The following is an 18,057-nucleotide window of genomic DNA, read 5'->3' on the forward strand; positions in this document are numbered from 1 at the left end:
CTCAGCATACTGTTGCTTGAATAGTGTGGTCAGATGTTAAGCGCCGGTACGTGCAGAGTTTAAGAAAAAAAACACAATACCTTATGTAGCTTGATATTGACGTGGTTTCCGTAGCGAGAAGCACCTACATGTAAAACCCTTTATTTGTTTCCCCTCATAAAATGGAAGAACCATACGCTCTTCTTTTGATCGCAAAAACAAAAAATGCATCCACATTACAGTGAGTGATGATCCTTCCACTGCGCATGACTAACATAATTCCAAGGATGCTTCTATTCAGATAAACCACATTCCGGGGAATGCTGCTGCCGACGCCAAAGCTTGTACGTATCTCTGCTGCACGGCCCACTGGTTCTGGCAATCTGGCTCTGTGATGTGTGCAATCAATCAAGTAGAAGGCTGCGTCACGGCCTGGCTCAGGAGCTGCTGTCTAGCCGCACACATGATGGAGGGAATCATTTGGAACGGGGGAATTTGTCTCCGGACGATGGAAATGACTTCTCGTGGATGGATTTGAATTTGTTGTCCGTCGCTGCTGGGCAAAGACTGGCTCGTGGGCTCGGTTCTTGGGCCATTTGTTGCTCCCTCTGCGCGTCTTTTAAGCCTCTCTCATCGCCGTCGTCCGGATGTCTGGGAATTGTCCCGGCCTGTGTCTTGTGTTTACGTACTTCTGGCAAGGTGTTGGGCTAAGCGACACCGGGAAGCGGCCATGCCGCGGCGTACTGGTGCGGTAGAAATCATCGGATGGGAAAGGTGAGGGGGAGGGGGAGCGTTCAAACAAGTCAACTAAACACTCCCGTTCTCTGGGAAATTGAATGGAAAAAGTTCAATCTGCTGTCGTAGCGATGCGAGCTCACAAGGCCATTCTTGTCACAGCGTGTCTGTTGAAGATTCGCTTCAAAATGTCAGCTATCTGCTTTCTTTCGCGGTGTCCAACATGATAGCCTGGTCTTAGGCCTTATCCGATGTAACGGTGCAAACTTTACTTTTTCTCTCTGCACCGGTTCATCACATTAGAGGACCAAAAGTTAGGGAAATCAAACTCCAAGATTCCTTGCACCGGTTGATGTATATGAACCGATCCAAACTTGTGAAATGGTGGCGGACCTCACATGTCATTAGGATGAGAAAGGAAGAAAGAATGCATAGTTGAATAAATTAACTGTTACTTTTCAGCAATGTGGGTCCCAGTAGGTAATAAAGAGATGGTGCATGCCATTGTAGCCAAATGCCAAAACAAGCACCGGTGCAAACTTTTGGAGTTTGCTTCACCTACACCGTGAAAGGCTTTATATATATAGAAAAACTCTTTTGCGGTACCTTGAAATTAACTTGGATCGTACATTTTGTTTGATATAACTATAAGGGTTTGATTAGTTGTTACTTCTTGATACTCTAGTTTAGATATACGAAGGATTAAAACATAACCTAATATGAAGTGTTTATGTAACCATAAAGCTAATTTGAAAAATTATACTGTACTACCTGTGTCTCTTGAGAAGTAGATGTACCAACCTAGATGTATATATGTGAGCTGCGCCAGTGAATAACTGAATATACCGACCGCAAGGTGAACTTATATGGAAGAGCCATGTTAAACATGAATAGATCCATTAACTCCACTTCTTCTGGGAACTCACAGGTTGCATTTCCCCTATGCCATTCTTTGTGACCATCAACTCTCGTACATCCCTCCGGCCGACACCCTCGTACATCCTCGTGTAAATAAGTTACGACTTGCATGCATGCATGCTCTGGTCCTTCTCCTTGTCATGCCCATGCATGTACTGATGAACACAACACCGAGGGGAATCTTTGCATCGTTTTGTGCCCATGCATGCATGGAGGCGCTCGTGCGTGGGGTCTACTGTCTAGGGCGCACGAGGCCCGTCCAGCCGGCCTGGGAGATCTACTTGGAGGCGTCCCGTGAACCCTCTTCTCTTTTGTCCCAGCGTTTTTATCTGGCGCGCGCAGGCAACGTCGGTATCATACCATACGTACGTACGGAGGCCGGCCGGGGCGCCGGCGAAAGCCATGATACATATGCATGTCTTTTGGACCTGTCAGTGTAAGATCCCGTTCGCTCTCCGGTCGCTCTCGCCGGCGACACCAATCATGCATTTGCAAAAGCATGGTTTTCCACTTTCACTTCAGCTCGATCTCTTCTCGCATGTACACTATGTTTTTCCTGTTGTAATTTGTTTGCGCGTAGCATATAGTACTTCCCAGCTTAGACCTCCTTAGATGTATACTCAGTTGCACTAGCGTTAACCTAAGCACCTAAGTTTTGTGGGCTTGGATAAACCCAAGAAAAATGAAGAGTCAAGGCCTGTTCCACGCACTACTCATTGCACATGGATAAACCGAAAACAGTATGCATTTTTTTTTTAGCAAACCGAAAACAGTATGCATGGACGGTTATTTTAATGCAAACGGTTTTTATGCAAACCAAAACAGTTTATGGTTGGCCAACAGCCCACTTAGGCCCATCAACCCAAAGAGGACGTCAAACCCTAATCCACGGCTCCTCTAAAAAAATCCACGGTTTCTCTCTCTTCTCCCTTCGCTCCCTAGATGCAGCGCATACATTCTCTCCTTCCGGGCTCCATACTGCACGTCGCTGTCGTTGTTGTGTTTGTCTCAACCTTCAACCTTTTCATCCGTACTTCTGCTTTCCTAAAGAAAGAAATTCCCCGCATGCATATAGATCTTGTCAATGGGCAGAGTAAACGCGAATTAATGCAGCCTTGGACTATGTTGCCGGAAAAAATAGAGTGCTATACGGGCTAGCTTTCGACATCGTCCTTGTTGTCTGTTTTTATCTTCTTTGATTTGATGATCGTGCTGTGAGACTTTGACTTGAAAGCAGTGGCTATGCATATCCGCACGGACACGCTATCCGAGAGGGGCTAACGCCTAGTAAACCTGTAGCCTTCGCGAATTGGGCATTTTCATATGATTTTTTTCGTCACGTACGAAAGACCTTTTCATTTTGGTCGATTTTTTTTCTTCCGAGGAACAACGACAACCAATGGTTCCGTCACGCAGGAGGCTACACGCTAGCAGTACTGCAGTAGCGGTAGACAGGGGCCGGTGGCATGGGGGAATTCCACTCCCGGCATCGATCACATCTTGAAATGCTTCGCTGCCAAGCATTTTGCTGCGGCCGTTTTCATGCATGCGTCCAGCGTCTACCCTGCAGGCAAGGGAAGTGGAAATATGCCCGGTTGATTGGGACGGCCGGCGGCACAGGGAGCACACAAAATCACAAATGATCTTGGACTTGGGTCAGACACACTTGTGCTCGATCGTGACAGCTCCCAGATTCGTTCATTAATCAATTAGTCTCCATGTGAGAATATATATCTCGGTTGTCGATATTACTAGCAGTTTTTTTTTGGCTGTTGAGTTTTCTACCGTGTCCAAATATCTTGAAACTTTTTCCGTTGACACAAGCATGCAGGAACCTAAAACTTTTCGTTTACTCAAGCCTCCTTGCATTTGTGAATTCAAAGCATATCATTTGGGATCCTGATTAGTTTGGAACCGCCCTAGCTAGCTCGATCCACAGAACTAGCCACTATATATGTATACGCCCGCACCCACTACTAACAGTGGAATTTAGCCTAGCTACAAAGCTAGTGAACAGAAATTTCAGAAATATGAATTCAGCTTTATATTCAGCGTATGATGGTGCATACAAAAGCCCAACTTTCGGGGTTCAGACTTCAGAAAGCCCTGCTTACGGAATCACGAATCATGTCGCGTCGCGCGTGTATGTCTCTAACGCATGTGTGCAAGCACAATCGCAACGCAATGCGTGTATACGTGTCCAAATTCCATGAGTTGTTGGGCCCATAGACCGATAGTTAATTTGCTGCATATATACGTGCAAAAGAATGACTCCAAGAGGGTATGGACAAGCACGTAGTCCCTCGAGCGATCTACTGCCTGCGGCCCGCGGCCGGCCGGCCTGCCGCCTGACCATGCATGGCACGGCGCGCGCGCTGCAGCGATAAAACGCCAGGCTTGTGCTTTTTAAGCTATTGATTTTGTTTCGGAATAAGGGCCATATCATGATGGCACAACGGGAAGCAGAAGCAACTTGCCTTTGTTTGTCTCCTCGATCACTTCCTTCCTTCTCTACTGTGTCTCTTACACATGACTTGTTGAAACAAGTCATTGCACTGCCCCCGCTGCAGCCATGGGCAGTGTGGCCCTTCTCCCTGCTCTCTCGGTATGCTCGCCATGCAGGCAGGCATCGTCAGTGGAAAGAAGAGTCGATTCGGAGAGGCAGGGACAGGAGAGAGAGCGCGCGCTGAAACTTGCAAGGACCATCCAGTCACGGGAGAAGAAAGGAAATGAGAGAGGGGAGGCATGGACGCTTCCCCACTTCTATCACCTTTCTTATCTTCTATCTCATCATTTCCTACTGGTAGCTTTCATTCTGCAACTTTGCAAAGTATAAGAGTCAGAGCATTTAACAGTTTAACTGCATGATTCAAGCTAGTCAAAACAACTTAGAGAGGCAGAACACAACTGCATGACTATATACTCCGTACCTACGTGAAAGCTTTTACACGAGCTAGGCATGGGATGGGCCGGCCGGGGCAAAATTATGGTCTGGGAGGCTGTTGCTGCAAGTGCATGCTCACAAGGCAACAGTAGATGAAGATGGTGGGGGCGCAGCTTCTGCATGCCCCTGCCTGCGATGCTGTAAACGTTGGATGTCGGAGGACGCATGTGTACAGCAACAAGTCGATCGTCGGGCGATCCACCGAGAACGACGCTCGTTTACAGATTAATTCGTGCATCGCCGTTAACCTGCAAGGGGGCGCGCTACTGCATCTTTGTCTCGATCTTCTCTCGCTTGCATGCTAGCTGTAGCTCGATCTCACACGTGATCACGTTGGTCCAGATCGAGCGCCGATCGACCGGATTACTGCCTCGCAATCGCAATCGCATGCATGCATATCCTGTCCTGTCAGAGGTGTAATTATGATGACGATCAGCCGGCCGGCCGGCAGAGGAAAGGTTAAACATGCACCGTCACGTACGCACGGATTTCCTCCAACGGGTCCGTACGTGCACGCACACATGCAAGCAAGCAACGCCATCTGAAAGTTCTGAACCTCCTGCCGCCGGCCGGTCGCGGGTACATGCAGTGAGCCCCCCACGGCACAGTGGCCCAAGTACGCGCCCAGCTGCTCCCCGACCAGACGGGACAATCAGGGCGGCGAGCGCGGGCATGCCAGCCCGGCCCAACGTACGCGCTCTTCTCACCAGAGCTCAGCGCATGCACCACGCTAGACGGCTAGAGCATCTCTCTGAGTCTCTGTAGACTGTAGAGTACCCTCCCGGCCCCGGGAACTATTCTCCGACCCATCAGGTGCGGCTCCCAACAGCGTCCCCCCTGCCGCCCGGTGGATCCCTCCATGTTAATTACTCCTACGTTACCTTACCACAATTAACACACACGGGGCCAAGGCAATATGCTCGTTGAATTCTACGGCAGGCGGCAGTTCGTGTGTCACATACGTACGTACGTACGTGCGTGCGCGACCGTCCTGGCACGTACACACGCAGGCGAGGCGTCGCTAGGGGACAGCCATCAATGGCCAATGCGCTGCAGCGCGGCCGGCCGGGGCTCCGTCGCGGGCAACGCGACGCTAGCATTCCGGTTCCCCACACAGGGCGAAGATGGTCCAGGAGCTGTGCGCCTGTGCATGGCGACGACGCTGTTGGCTGCTGCTGCTCCTGCATAAATCACACGGCACAGTCCGGCCGGTAGAGGTGAGAACGTACGTAGTAGTAGTAGATCACTCGTAGCTAGCTAGCAGGTCACGCTCGGGTCTCACGCGCGTGCGTGGTGGCCGGTGTGTACGTACACACATGTGACTTGCCGTGGCAGTTGCCAGCATGCATGCATGTCTCTGCCTGCGCCCAATCCGATGATGGATCTGCTTTTGGGTTGGGATCCATGGAGTGGATCGACTTGTCCTGGCTCGCTCCTGCGCCCTCGTTTTAACGTAGTACTGTGCCAGGATCCGCGCGCGCGAGCGAGCCAGCCGCCTGTGAGCGCTGTACCCTCTTGCTCGCTTGCTTGCTTACTTCCCGCGTGCATGTGGCTCTCTCTCTCTGGTACTGCACATACTGTTGGAGTCAGTTAACTTGCGGCAAAATGCTATAGTACGTGCGTGCTGCACCCAGGCGCATGTACGTGCTTGCTGAGTTTTCGAGACTCCAAGTTTGCAAAATATCTGAAATAATCATTTATGAATCGATGTAAGTTACTTCACTGTAATTTAAAAACCTACTCCCTCCGTCCCATATTAAGTGACATTTTATTACATGTTCTAGACGCTCTTTAGACATATACATTCATAAAATTTGAGTCACTTAATATGGGACGGAGAGAGTACATAATTCCATACAACAGCATGTCTCTATTTCTTTGCCCGCAAAAAAAAGTATGTACATTTGTTGCATGTTATTAAAAAAAAAAAAACGGGTTTGATACGTAGAAGTCGCCTATTTTTTCTGTTAACCAGTCAGTTCAACCGTCAGATCTTAAGATAACGGCAACATGTGGGAGAGGGGAGAGTGTGATGTTCACTCGGATCTTAATCCAGCGACTCTCATGCGTCGACTGAGATTTAATTAATCCTTATGCTTAAAAATCAAGTGTCTCAGTTATATTCACACTGACCCAAAAACAAATTTGCAGGAAACGTTAGCCCAACGCATGTGCTAGCTCCTTGGGTGAATTTTTCCATCTCTGCTTTCAAAATACCCTGAACTAATTTGTTGATGTAAACCTGCAAAATTATGCCCAATAAATGTCCATTTGTGTGCTCCCAAAAAACAAAATTGTACATCATCACATAGCTTTCTCTAGACATATTTCCTCTTTTTTTTTATATAGAGCACTAATCATTTAATTTCTTAAATTATACATTCCACACTATACCAAACCATATGTAGTTTTCAAAGTTTTTAGGATTTTTAAAAATCAAATATGTGAGTTTTCATTATTTTAAATACACCAGAAAGGAGCATGTTCATGAGAGGCACAAAATGCCATCTGGTAATTAGGAGCTTTCGTTTCTTGGATCGGCTAGTCACTTGACCACGAGTATGCATGTAAAATATATGATTTTCTTTTCACACGTGCAGAGGTCCATGAGCGATTGTGTGATCACGTCGATCCTCTCATGTTGTTCGAACCATTTTGTTTCTGCTACTCTATGAGTTTTGATTTGGATATAGCTGATTAATTTGTTTTGTCCACCTTTCATAAACGAGGTTTCTTTTGTTATCTGGAAACTACAGTTTCTGGCCTTAATTTGCAACTATATACACAAGGTCTGTCCTGTTTTTCTTCTTTTTTGAGGCCTTTTTTAAATGGAACACTAGTGTAAGTTGGGTTTACCACTACTCCTTTGTCTTCACTGACATAGTGTATGTTTGGTCTGTCGCCGAAATGTATATCTGATTTTCCATTGTCTTTTAAATTTTTATTAGGACAAAACTTCCAAACATTTTTTGGGGAAGCTTTCAAACATTAATTTTAGGTAGTCTTCTGTTTTTGTATTTTAAATTTTTAGGGATGGAGTTCCTTTTTTTTACAAAGTTTCAGACTTAAGGAAAAAGCTTCCTTTTTAACTCTCAGATTTTAGGGAAAAACTTCATTTTTTTACAAACTTTCAGATTTTAGGGACAAACTTCCTTTTAGTATTTTAATTTGCGAGGCTGCTTTGTGGGCCACTGAACTTCCTTTTTTATTCCCCAGTTTTTCTATATCTAAGTTGTCTTCTTTTTAGTTAGAGATGAGTTGATTCTTCAGCCATTGGATATGGTTTGTGCTTTAAAATTTGGAAGGAACAGCAAACTGAGCGTAGCACGGGTGGTTGGTTCCTTGTGGTGGAACCAGCCCTGCACCTAAGTTCAAGTCTCTGACTAGACATAGGTGCTCGCATTTTCTGTGATGACTTTATCAATCTCAAGATGTTGTGTCGAGGGTGTGCGTGCGTGCGTTCATAGGGATGAGTGTGTGTGCGCAATTGCATGTTTCCTCAAAAAAAATCGGAAGGAACAATTGATTTTTTTTTAGGCAAGGAGAAATTGAAGAGCTGCTGCCTGCTGCTTAGCACAAAGCACACGGGACCGCGCGGAAGCGTTCTGTCGCTAATAAACTGTAAACTAGCCCAATTGAACTTCAATTGTGCACGTAATTATATGTTCCCCCCTTGTACATATATAAATCGTGTTTGTTAACCAGAAAAGAAGGAGACCCGGCCAACCACTACATTCCGTGGATTGGCAGTACCCTGCTGCTCCTGCCCCAGCTGGCCCAGGGGAATAAACAAACTCATCGATCTAACCATCCTGTCGTGCGTGACATCCCCTCACGCCCGCGTGGACCCTTAATCCGCTGTTCCAATGATGGGGTCGATGCCGAACGTACCCGATCGACAAGAGTTATCCCGCTCTGATCAGAACCGCATGCATGAATTCATGATTTCATCAGTTAGTTACACGGCCGGAGAGGCGGAGACTCCCCCAGCTAGCTGCTCCGAACTGAAGTCGTTTTCTGAAGGATCGTAGAAGAAGAACTACTACTCCTCTTGTGATGATATTTACCGTTTTTTGGAGTTCGAAGGGACACATTCATGGAATTCCGTAGCTGACCCGGCCGGCTTGTGCATCATCGTTAGAGTGGACCTTTCCATTTCCTGTAAAATTCTCTGTTTTTCCGTCGTCATGCCATGTGTGGTAGTCGACGCTTCAGAAACGGGTCTTACCGGTCTTCTGCGTTGCCTCCAAAAAAAAAAGCCCGTGTCGACATGACGTTAACACATTACAGGGACAAAGATATTAATCAGACATCTAGACGAAAAGGTCACAATAATTTTGCCCTCCCGCCTGGTTATCAAATCAAAGAGAAACTACGAATTTGTTTGACTATCATGACTTCAGCTTCTCCCGTACATCGACAGGTACGTAGATGTCTGAATCTGGAGATAAACATAGTTCGGACGCAGTAGCAGTAATAGAGTAATAGATAGTAGCAGAGCAGAAAGGCCATGGTCTCGTGTGGATCTCGTCTATATAATAAGGCGATACAGGAGTGGCCTAGCTATAAGTCGAAATTTTAAGTATATTTATAAAACTTGCATTTAAATTTTTTTAAAAATTGTTGGTGAAAGTTTTACAATTGTACTGAAATTTTTGTGTGCAACTTCAAAATTTGCATGGATATTTATATGCATTTTTCTTAGGCTCACGACCGCAAAACGGTCTATATGCAACGGAACATCAGTAACGGGTCCGACGCGACCGTTACTGATGAACAGAGCGGGCTCTGCCCGTCCCCGCCCAGTCACACATCAGTGGCGGTCGCGCGAGACGACCGCCACTGATGAATAATCATAGCTCGCGAGTTACATCAATGGCGGTCGGCTAAGAAGTGCGACACTGATGAACAATTCATCAGTAACGATCGGCCTAGCGCGACCGTTACTGATGTGCCAACGATTATCAGTAACGGTCGCGCAAACCCCGACCGACACTGATAATCGTCGCGGTTTAAATACGCTCGGCAGAGCCGCAGCTGGTCGCGTCGCGCGTCGTAACGGACCAGCTGCGGCCCCTTCACTTCCGGCGACGGCGAGGTGCTGCCCGACGGCGCCATGGCTGCCGGCGAGCCCCCCAGGTAGCCCCTCCTCCCTCCCCCTTCCTCCTCTCCCCCACCCACCCCCCCCCCCCCCCCCCGCGCGCCGGCGGCGCCGCCTCCATGGCCGGCGGGCGGCCATGGCCGCCGAGCTCCATTTTTGGAGCTCCGACGGCAGGCGAGCTCCGATTCTCGACCCCGAAGCTTCCCTCTCCCTCCCGATCTATCTCTCCCTCCCGATCTCTCTCTCCGGCCTCCAATTTCTCTCCGAAGTTCTCCAATTTCAAATTTTTGAGCTCCGCGGCCGCCGGCTAAAATGCGGCCTCCTCGTCGTCGCCCGGAGCTTCCCTCTCGCTTGCGAGCTCTCTCTCCCTCCCGATCTTTCTCGCCGGCCTCCAATTTCTCTCCGAATGTCTCTAATTTCAAATTATTAGTTAGCTTCGGTTAATTAACACCTTAATCCCCTTGTCAATGATTAGGCTAACTATTTTGTTTTGTTTGTTTTCTTGTGTATTGTGTTGTAGATCGAAGGACCGTTCTTGGATGTACGTCAAGGAAAGAATCAATGCTCGATGGATAACCGAATGGATGGTCTTTTTTGGAGTCGGAAAAGGTGATATGGAACGAAAATGACTTTTGATGATGCGTTGTCCATGTCGCAAATGTGGAAACACATGCATGATGAAGCCTGAAGATGTTCAGATGCACGTGCTGACATTGGGTTTTGTGGAAGATTATTCTCGCTGGACTTGTCACGGGGAGGATGCGGTTGATGTCGGTAACGGGAGCGAAGATGATGATGTCCTCCGGTATGATCTGGCGAATGATTCCGAAGAAGAAACAAGGGTCGATGAGGAGGCTAATGTGGAAGGTGAAGGAGCTTCACGTGGCAGGATTGCCGAAATGCTAGATGACCCGTACCTACGGGACCAGCTGGAGGACCCCGAAGATGAGGCAGAGTCTGCTCAGTTCAAAAAATTGTTGGAGGACACAAGCACACCCTTGTATGATGGAGCTGGCGAAGAAAACAACGTGTTCGAAGTGACGCTCGAACTTTTGAAGCTGAAAGGCAGCATCATGCTGGTCAGACAAGGGCTTCACGAACTTGTTGAGTTATCTTGCTTTGGTTTTTCCACAGCCAAACAAGTTGCCCAAGAGCACATACGAGGTGAAGAAGATTACATGCCCGCTCGGATTAGATTGCGTGAAACATCATTCATGTCCAAACGACTGCATGGTATACATTGGAGAGTATGAGAATCATGAGAAATGCCACATATGCGGTGCGTCGAGATACAAATGCCAGAGCCGGCGAAGACGATGGGGAAGAAGTGATGAGGGGCAGTCCAGCAAAGACTGTCTGGTATTTTACGGCAGGTGGCCGAGTTGAACGTTGGATGCAGAACGTTAAGGACGCGAGGTATCTCGTCCATCACGATCCGGCGCAGGCTGCATTCGATCCTGACGGGCACTACCGTGTGCTGGGGTCCTAAGACACCCTGCCGATGGGACTCAGTGGAGGAACTTCGACACGACATTTCCGGATTTCAGGGCAGAGCCCCGAAACCTGAGGCTCGGTCTCAGCATTGACGGGATAAATCCTTTCGGAAACATGAACAACAAGCACAACACATGGCCAATGATCTTGTTTGTCTACAATCTTCCTCCATGTTTAATCATGAAGAGAAAGTACATCCACATGTGCATGCTCATACAGGGTCCAAAGCAGCAGGAAGCTGACCTAAATGTGTATCTGCAGCTAGTGAAGGATGAGCTGAAGCAGCTTTGGAATCCTGGCAGAGTGGTTTGGGACGCAAACAGGAGGAAATACTTCACGATGAGAGCAGCGCTTCTGACCTGCGTTCATGACTACCCTGCGAATGGAAATACTTCATGCCAGGTGACACATGGGTACAAGGCCTGTACAAAGTGCGGGGAAAACACGACATCGGAGAAGTTGCCCACTTTATTCAAAATTGTTTACATGGGCCACCGAAAATGGTTGGATGCTAAAGACCCTTGGAGGGATGACAAGGAAATGTTCAATAGGAAGACGGAGCACGGGACAACGCCGAAGGAGAAGTCTGGTATGCAAATCCTCGAAATTGTGAACGATTTTCAAGTTGTCTCCGGAAAGATTGCTGCGAAGTAATATAAGGAACCTGAAGGCGTCGTGTGGAAAAGGAGGTTCGTATTCTGGGACCTGGAGTACTGGGCACATTTAGAATGCCGCCACAGCATAGATGTCATGCACGTGGAGAAAAATGTATGCGACAGCGTGCTGGGGTTGCTGATGAACATTCCAGAGAAGACGAAAGATGGACCCAATGCACGGAAGGACCTGGAACTCATGTCTATCAGGAAAGAGTTGTGGGGCAAAGATCAAGTGTCGGCAGCCGACAATAATGGTTTCGTGACGATGACCACGCGGTGTCGTCTTGCATGTTACAACCGGTACAAAGACGAGTTGCATAGGATGTGCCAGTGCCTGCAGGGCATTAAAGTCCCATCGAACTACTCGTCGAGCATCAAGCATCTAGTTGACATCAAGAGTCACAAGCTATCTGGCATGAAGTCTCACGACAACCATGTCATACTCACTCAGTTACTTCCAGTCACAATCAGAGGTATCATGGAGCCGCACGTAAGGGAGACAATCATGAAGCTTTCTGACTTGTTTGACAGCATCTCGCAGAAGTCAATCACCCTTAGACGATGCCAGATACTGAAGGATAGTATGATATAGATTATGTGCGAGCTCGAGATGTTCTTCCCTCCATCATTCTTCGATATCATGGTCCATCTAATGATCCACATATGCGATAAGATCTTGTCCCTAGAGCCCTCGTTCCTGCATAACATGTATGGCCCAGAACGATACAACGAGGTTCTAAAGCGCTACGTTCGTAACAGATCGCGTCTGGAAGGTAGCATCATGGAAGGCTTTAGGGCAGAAGAGTGCATCGAGTTCTGCACGGATTGGTTGGCCGATCAGAAATCAATAGGTGTTCCCGGCTCACGGCATAAGGGCAAGCTCGATGGCGAAGGTGGCTTTGGACATACATACCTTGATGTCTATGGAAGAGAAAGGGAAGTTGATTTTGAAAGAGCACATTTGGTTGTGTTGCAAACTGTCGGTTGCTGCCGGCCTTCTCAGCAAATGCACACGGAACAACTGCGAAATGAAAACCCTAAAAGAGGAGAAGTCTGGATCCACTCGGAGCACAATAAAACATTCGCAGCGTGGCTGAAGAATTATTGGTACGGCAGAAAGACGACCAATGTATCAGAAGAGACGGTTGCATGTTTGTCACGGGAATCTGCTTATCACGTCTCTACTTGGCAATCATATGCGATCAACGGCTATAACTTCTACACTGCGTCTCAGGACCGTAAAAGCACGTATCAAAATAGTGGTGTAGTCATGACTTCTGAGACCGCGACCGATGACAACAGCAAAACCAAAGCGTTCTTCGGCGTTATCGAGGAGATCTGGGAATTGGAGTACTCGATCACAAAGATCCCAATGTTCCGTGTAAGATGGACCAAAGGTGACAAAGAAGAAAGTCAAAGGTTCATGACGATGGTGCTACTTCCTGAGATCCCTCGTGAACAAGTTGACGTGAGAAAAATCCCGGCAAGAGAGGAACCACGGGTCTTTGCTAAACAATGCAAGCAGGTTTTCTACATAGACGACCCGGCAAATAAAGGCCACGTCGTAGTAAGAAGAGGGAAAATAAGCATTGTTGGAGTGGACGGAGTTACTTCACAAGAAGACTACGAAGGTTTCCATGATCCGACGATCGCCACAGATGACGAAGAAGCGGAACGCACGATATTAACGAGGAAAAGGAGAGGGAAAAGAAGAAGTGATGGGAACGAGAGCGAGAAAATACCACAAAAACTCTACCTCAGAAGCAGTTCTGCGAGGAGTCAAGTTATGACTTACCGAAGGAAGGAGAAGCACTAGTAGTCACATTGTAAAAATGTACTCGTACTGAATCTTAATACAAACTTTGTACTAAGTGAAATTATGTGTGATCCATGTACTTTTGTGTATGCATGTTAGTACATGGCTTTATGTGATGAATTTTTTAAATTAAATTTAGCACAGATACTAGACAAAATGCATGAATTTATTCATCAAACTTTCGCTTTTTTGTTAAATTGGTACAAAGCTCCTGTAATTTAAATTGGTACAATACTAGACAAATTGGTACAAAATACATTCATATAATTTAAATTGGTACAAAATACGTTCCTGTAATTTAAATTGGTACAATACTAGACAAATTGGTACAAAATACATTCATCTAATTTAAATTGGTACACCTGTAATTTAAATTGGTACAAAGCTCAACAAGTATAGATGCACATCAGTAACGGTCGGCTGGTTAACTGTCCGTTACTGATGTGCATCTATACGGTCGATTTCTTGCCTGACCGTTGCAGATGTATAGATCATCAGGAACGGCCGCACTGCAGCTCACCCGTTACTGATGGCATCCATACATCAGTAATGGTCGCATGGGAAGGCGACCGCCACTAATGTACTCGGGCGTATATAAGCGAAGCGCCGAAACCCTAGCCCGTTACGTCTCGCCTGCGCGTCGCTTTCCTCTAGCAGACCAGCTGTGGGCGCTCCTCCTCCCCAGGCGAAGCCCTACCGGATTTTCGCGTGCCGCCGCCTCCCCCGAGCCCGACGCCGCCCCCGAGCCCGTCGACCTCCTCCCCTGAGCCCGCTGCCGCCGTCGACCCTGCCTCGGCACCGAGCCCGAGCCCGCCGCCGCTGCCATGCTCCTCCTCCTCTGCCTAGGTGCGCGTTCCTCTGCCTCCCTCTCCTCTGTTGCTGTTGTTAGAGTAATTTAGGGTTAGGGTTAGCAAATTAGGGTTAGCAAATTAGGATTAGCAAATTAATTAGGATTAGTTGCTGTCATGTATTAGATGATTATTAGATGCTGTCATATATGTTAATTTAGCAAATTAGATGATTGTTAGGGTTAGGGTTAATTTGATAATTGAATTGTAGTTTGTCGTAGTGGATAATTGAGTTAGATGGGCACACATATTGTGAATTTGATATAGGGTTAGTACATTGTAGGGTTAATTTTTTATATATAGCACACATGAGTAATTTTGTGGGCCCGACCATCGTGTCGGGTTATTGGAGAAGGGGCCGGCCATCGTGCCGAGGGGTACATATGCGAGTGGGTTTTTTATGCAGGTTTCGGGCTCCTAGTAGAGAAAATTTGCTAGTTTTTTAACGTAGGTCATGCCGAAATTTTCGGCCGATATATATTTGATGGTTTTGATTGCATAGGTACGAAATGGGCAAGAGTAGCCAGAAACCAGTTCTTGATCGGGAGGAGGTAGATCGTGTCGATGAAGAGTCTTCATCGGGAGAGCAAATTGCCAGCTCTGGCTCTGGCTCAGCTAGAAAGTGGATGGACAAACCGTACGAGATCATCAAGAAGAAATGACCGTCAGTAACTGATGAGGCCGAATGGGAAAAGTTCAAGAAGGAATCGTTTGACCCTGGCTTCATTGCGAAGAGTGAACGCATGAGGGCGCTGCGCTTGAGGAAGCCCTTGAACCACATGCTAGGGAGTGCAGGGAAAGAGGGAAAGAAGAAGGTCTGGCGCAAGCAGGACCGAATTCTCGAGGCGGCAGGCAGGATGCCTCCAGTGCATGACATGCTGGAGGACCAACGTGCTCGAGAATATGCACGTCAGCACATGACACCCGAGGAGTGGGTGGGCGTTGAGCCAATGCAGCCGCCTGCTAAAAATTTTACGGTAAGAGTTCACGTGCATTTAGTTGTTTTCGGCGTTAATTATGACACTCCTGATCCATATAGACTCACGTCTTGTCTTATATGATAACCGGAAAATGCCCACAAATGGGAGGAGAGCAGGAGGTCAGAAACCTCCGACAACTCCGTGCAGAGCAAGAGGTGGGAGTCGGCTGTGACCGCCGGCTTGCAAAAGGCGGAGCACACAGGCCGTGTTCTAGGAGAAGGCAAAAGGGTCTGCTGGGATGATTATTTCCCGCCTGCTCCGAAGTGAAGCAGGGTCCAGAAAAAGCTCCCCGCTTCTTCTGAGATAATAGAACAAGCTAAGGCGGAGGCGCGAGAGCAGGCATCTATCGTGTCTCAAGAGGTATTGCGGAAATATGCAATGCAAGCCGTCCATCATTTGGTGTCGGCATTGGCCAAAGACCACCCCGCCCTTGGCGCCATACTCGGGGGAGGAGTGGAAGGTTTGAGGAACCTCCTTCCTCCTCTTCCACCTCTTCCCCCGCGAAAGAGCACCCCGCTGAAGAGCAGCGCCGCCTCCGACACACGTATGGAGGACGAAGACACCTACACCCCAGGTTATAGCCCGGCTCCTAGCATGGACAACCCTCCCGCTAGCCAACCTTCCCCAAGCGAGGGCAGCCGGGATAACGATCCGGGTCCGAGCGACAACATCCTTATAAGCAATCTTTTCAAACTCTTTTTCACTCCTTACCTTCGTGAATAAAGATCTTACACACATATGCCTTCTTCTTGTTACGCGCAGGCACCGGTGAAGTATTGTATCCACGTTGACAAGCCTGGGAAGCCTGTAGGCGCCATTGGCTGCCTGATGCCCAGACAATCACCGCCACTGGTGCACGGCATTCTCATGAATGATGCACAAGTGAGTGTGATGGTGGACTCCGTCGTCGAGGAGCTTCGGGATTATGCTATCCCGCTACCTTCGGAGGAAGGCGTGGATATCCTAGGCAGTTGTCCAAACTACCAAATTATGTGGCCTAGGAGCTTGGTATCTCTCTACAACCAGCGCCGGCCCTCTATGACTCCATCTCCCTCCGCCCACAAAGGTACTTCTCATTCGTCGCTCGGCCTTTCCCCTAGGATACTTCCTCCTGTCGATGCCGGCGGAGATGAAGAGCGGGCAATGTCGATGCTTGCACAGCTCAAAGATAGCCAGATCACAGGGTCGGCACAGGCTGGAAGCGTCCCTCCTACCTTCTCTCTCTTGGGTGCCGCTGAGTCCATGGGTGGCCACAAGATCGATGACAAGTACAAGGCAGAGGAGCAGAAGGCATGGGACAGTAAGAGGAGGCATAAAAAGAGGGGGCGCGGCGGCAAGACCATCAAGGAGTCCTCCAATGTCACTCAAGATGAGATGCACCATGTGTCTGACATAACTGGAGTCTGGGAGGACAATAGGCCTGACATTCTCATCAAGAACCCATATCAAGGCCAGAGATTCGAAGACGGATCCTATTTCGTGGCTAGGGAGTTCGAGCGGGTGCTTCTTTACTATCCTGGAAGACCGATGGTCACCGAAGATTCCCTGCGTGCCGTGTCCAGAGAGATGCAAGAGCTTCATCAGTTCTACATGCAAGCATCAGCTGGTTCTCAACAGCATGCCCAACAGATCAATGTTAGAATCCCAAAAGACTATGGCTTCTTTGACCAAGAAACTGGAAAGATTCAGGAACGTCCTATCACTTTTGGTGTGGAGTTCAACGAACTGTTCCACCTCTCAACCGCCAAAAGCTTGATATCAACCTCTTAAGGCTGTGGTCTACCTACCAAATAAGAGAATTGCGGCGATTGGAGGTCAAAAAAGTAGCCATTCTAGACCCCGCGATGTTCAAGTACGGTGACATCGGTCTTGAGCCAAACAAGGATGCCTCAAGAACCATGGCATCTAAATACTTGGTGCCATGTCTCGAGAAATACGCAGACCACGACTTCATCCTCTTCTTCCTTAATTTGGAGTAAGTTGAATTTTATATATGGAACCGTTTGTATTTTGTAAATCAGTCTTTCTTATACACGCTTAGATACTAAAGTTTGTTTCTTTTGAAAACAGAGACCATCGGGTGACACTACTCTTTGTTTGCCTTGGTCCGCGGTGTACTACTTCGATTCACTACTTCCGAAGAACGGTGTTTGAGGTAGGTTCTGGAAACCCATCAAATCACTCATTAACACTGCCTGGAAAGTGGCGGCCAAGGGAAAACTAGCTGGTAAAGGCTATAAAGACGAGCCTCACCACAACCACAGGTTCACTTGCCAGAACAGCCGCCTGGCAGTGTGTTCTGTGGCTACTACTGCTGTCACATCCTTATGGAGAATGCCAGCATGTTCAAACCTGAGTGGAAGGGGTTAGTCGTGGCGATGGAAGAGTACTGGCGGCCCCGAATGACAATGGGACACCGACCTAAATGGGTCGTCTATAACATTCAAAGGGAGTTCGCCCATCTCATAAACAACGAGGTCATCAAGCCTAGTGGGGACTTCTTCGAACGCGTGGAACAAGTCGTGTCTAGGGTTCACCCACGACAATAGATTCAAGCTTGAAATGAGATACATTTGTATTCTTTAT

This window comes from Brachypodium distachyon, chromosome 5, assembly GCF_000005505.3.
Source record: "Brachypodium distachyon strain Bd21 chromosome 5, Brachypodium_distachyon_v3.0, whole genome shotgun sequence".
NCBI lineage: Eukaryota > Viridiplantae > Streptophyta > Magnoliopsida > Poales > Poaceae > Brachypodium > Brachypodium distachyon.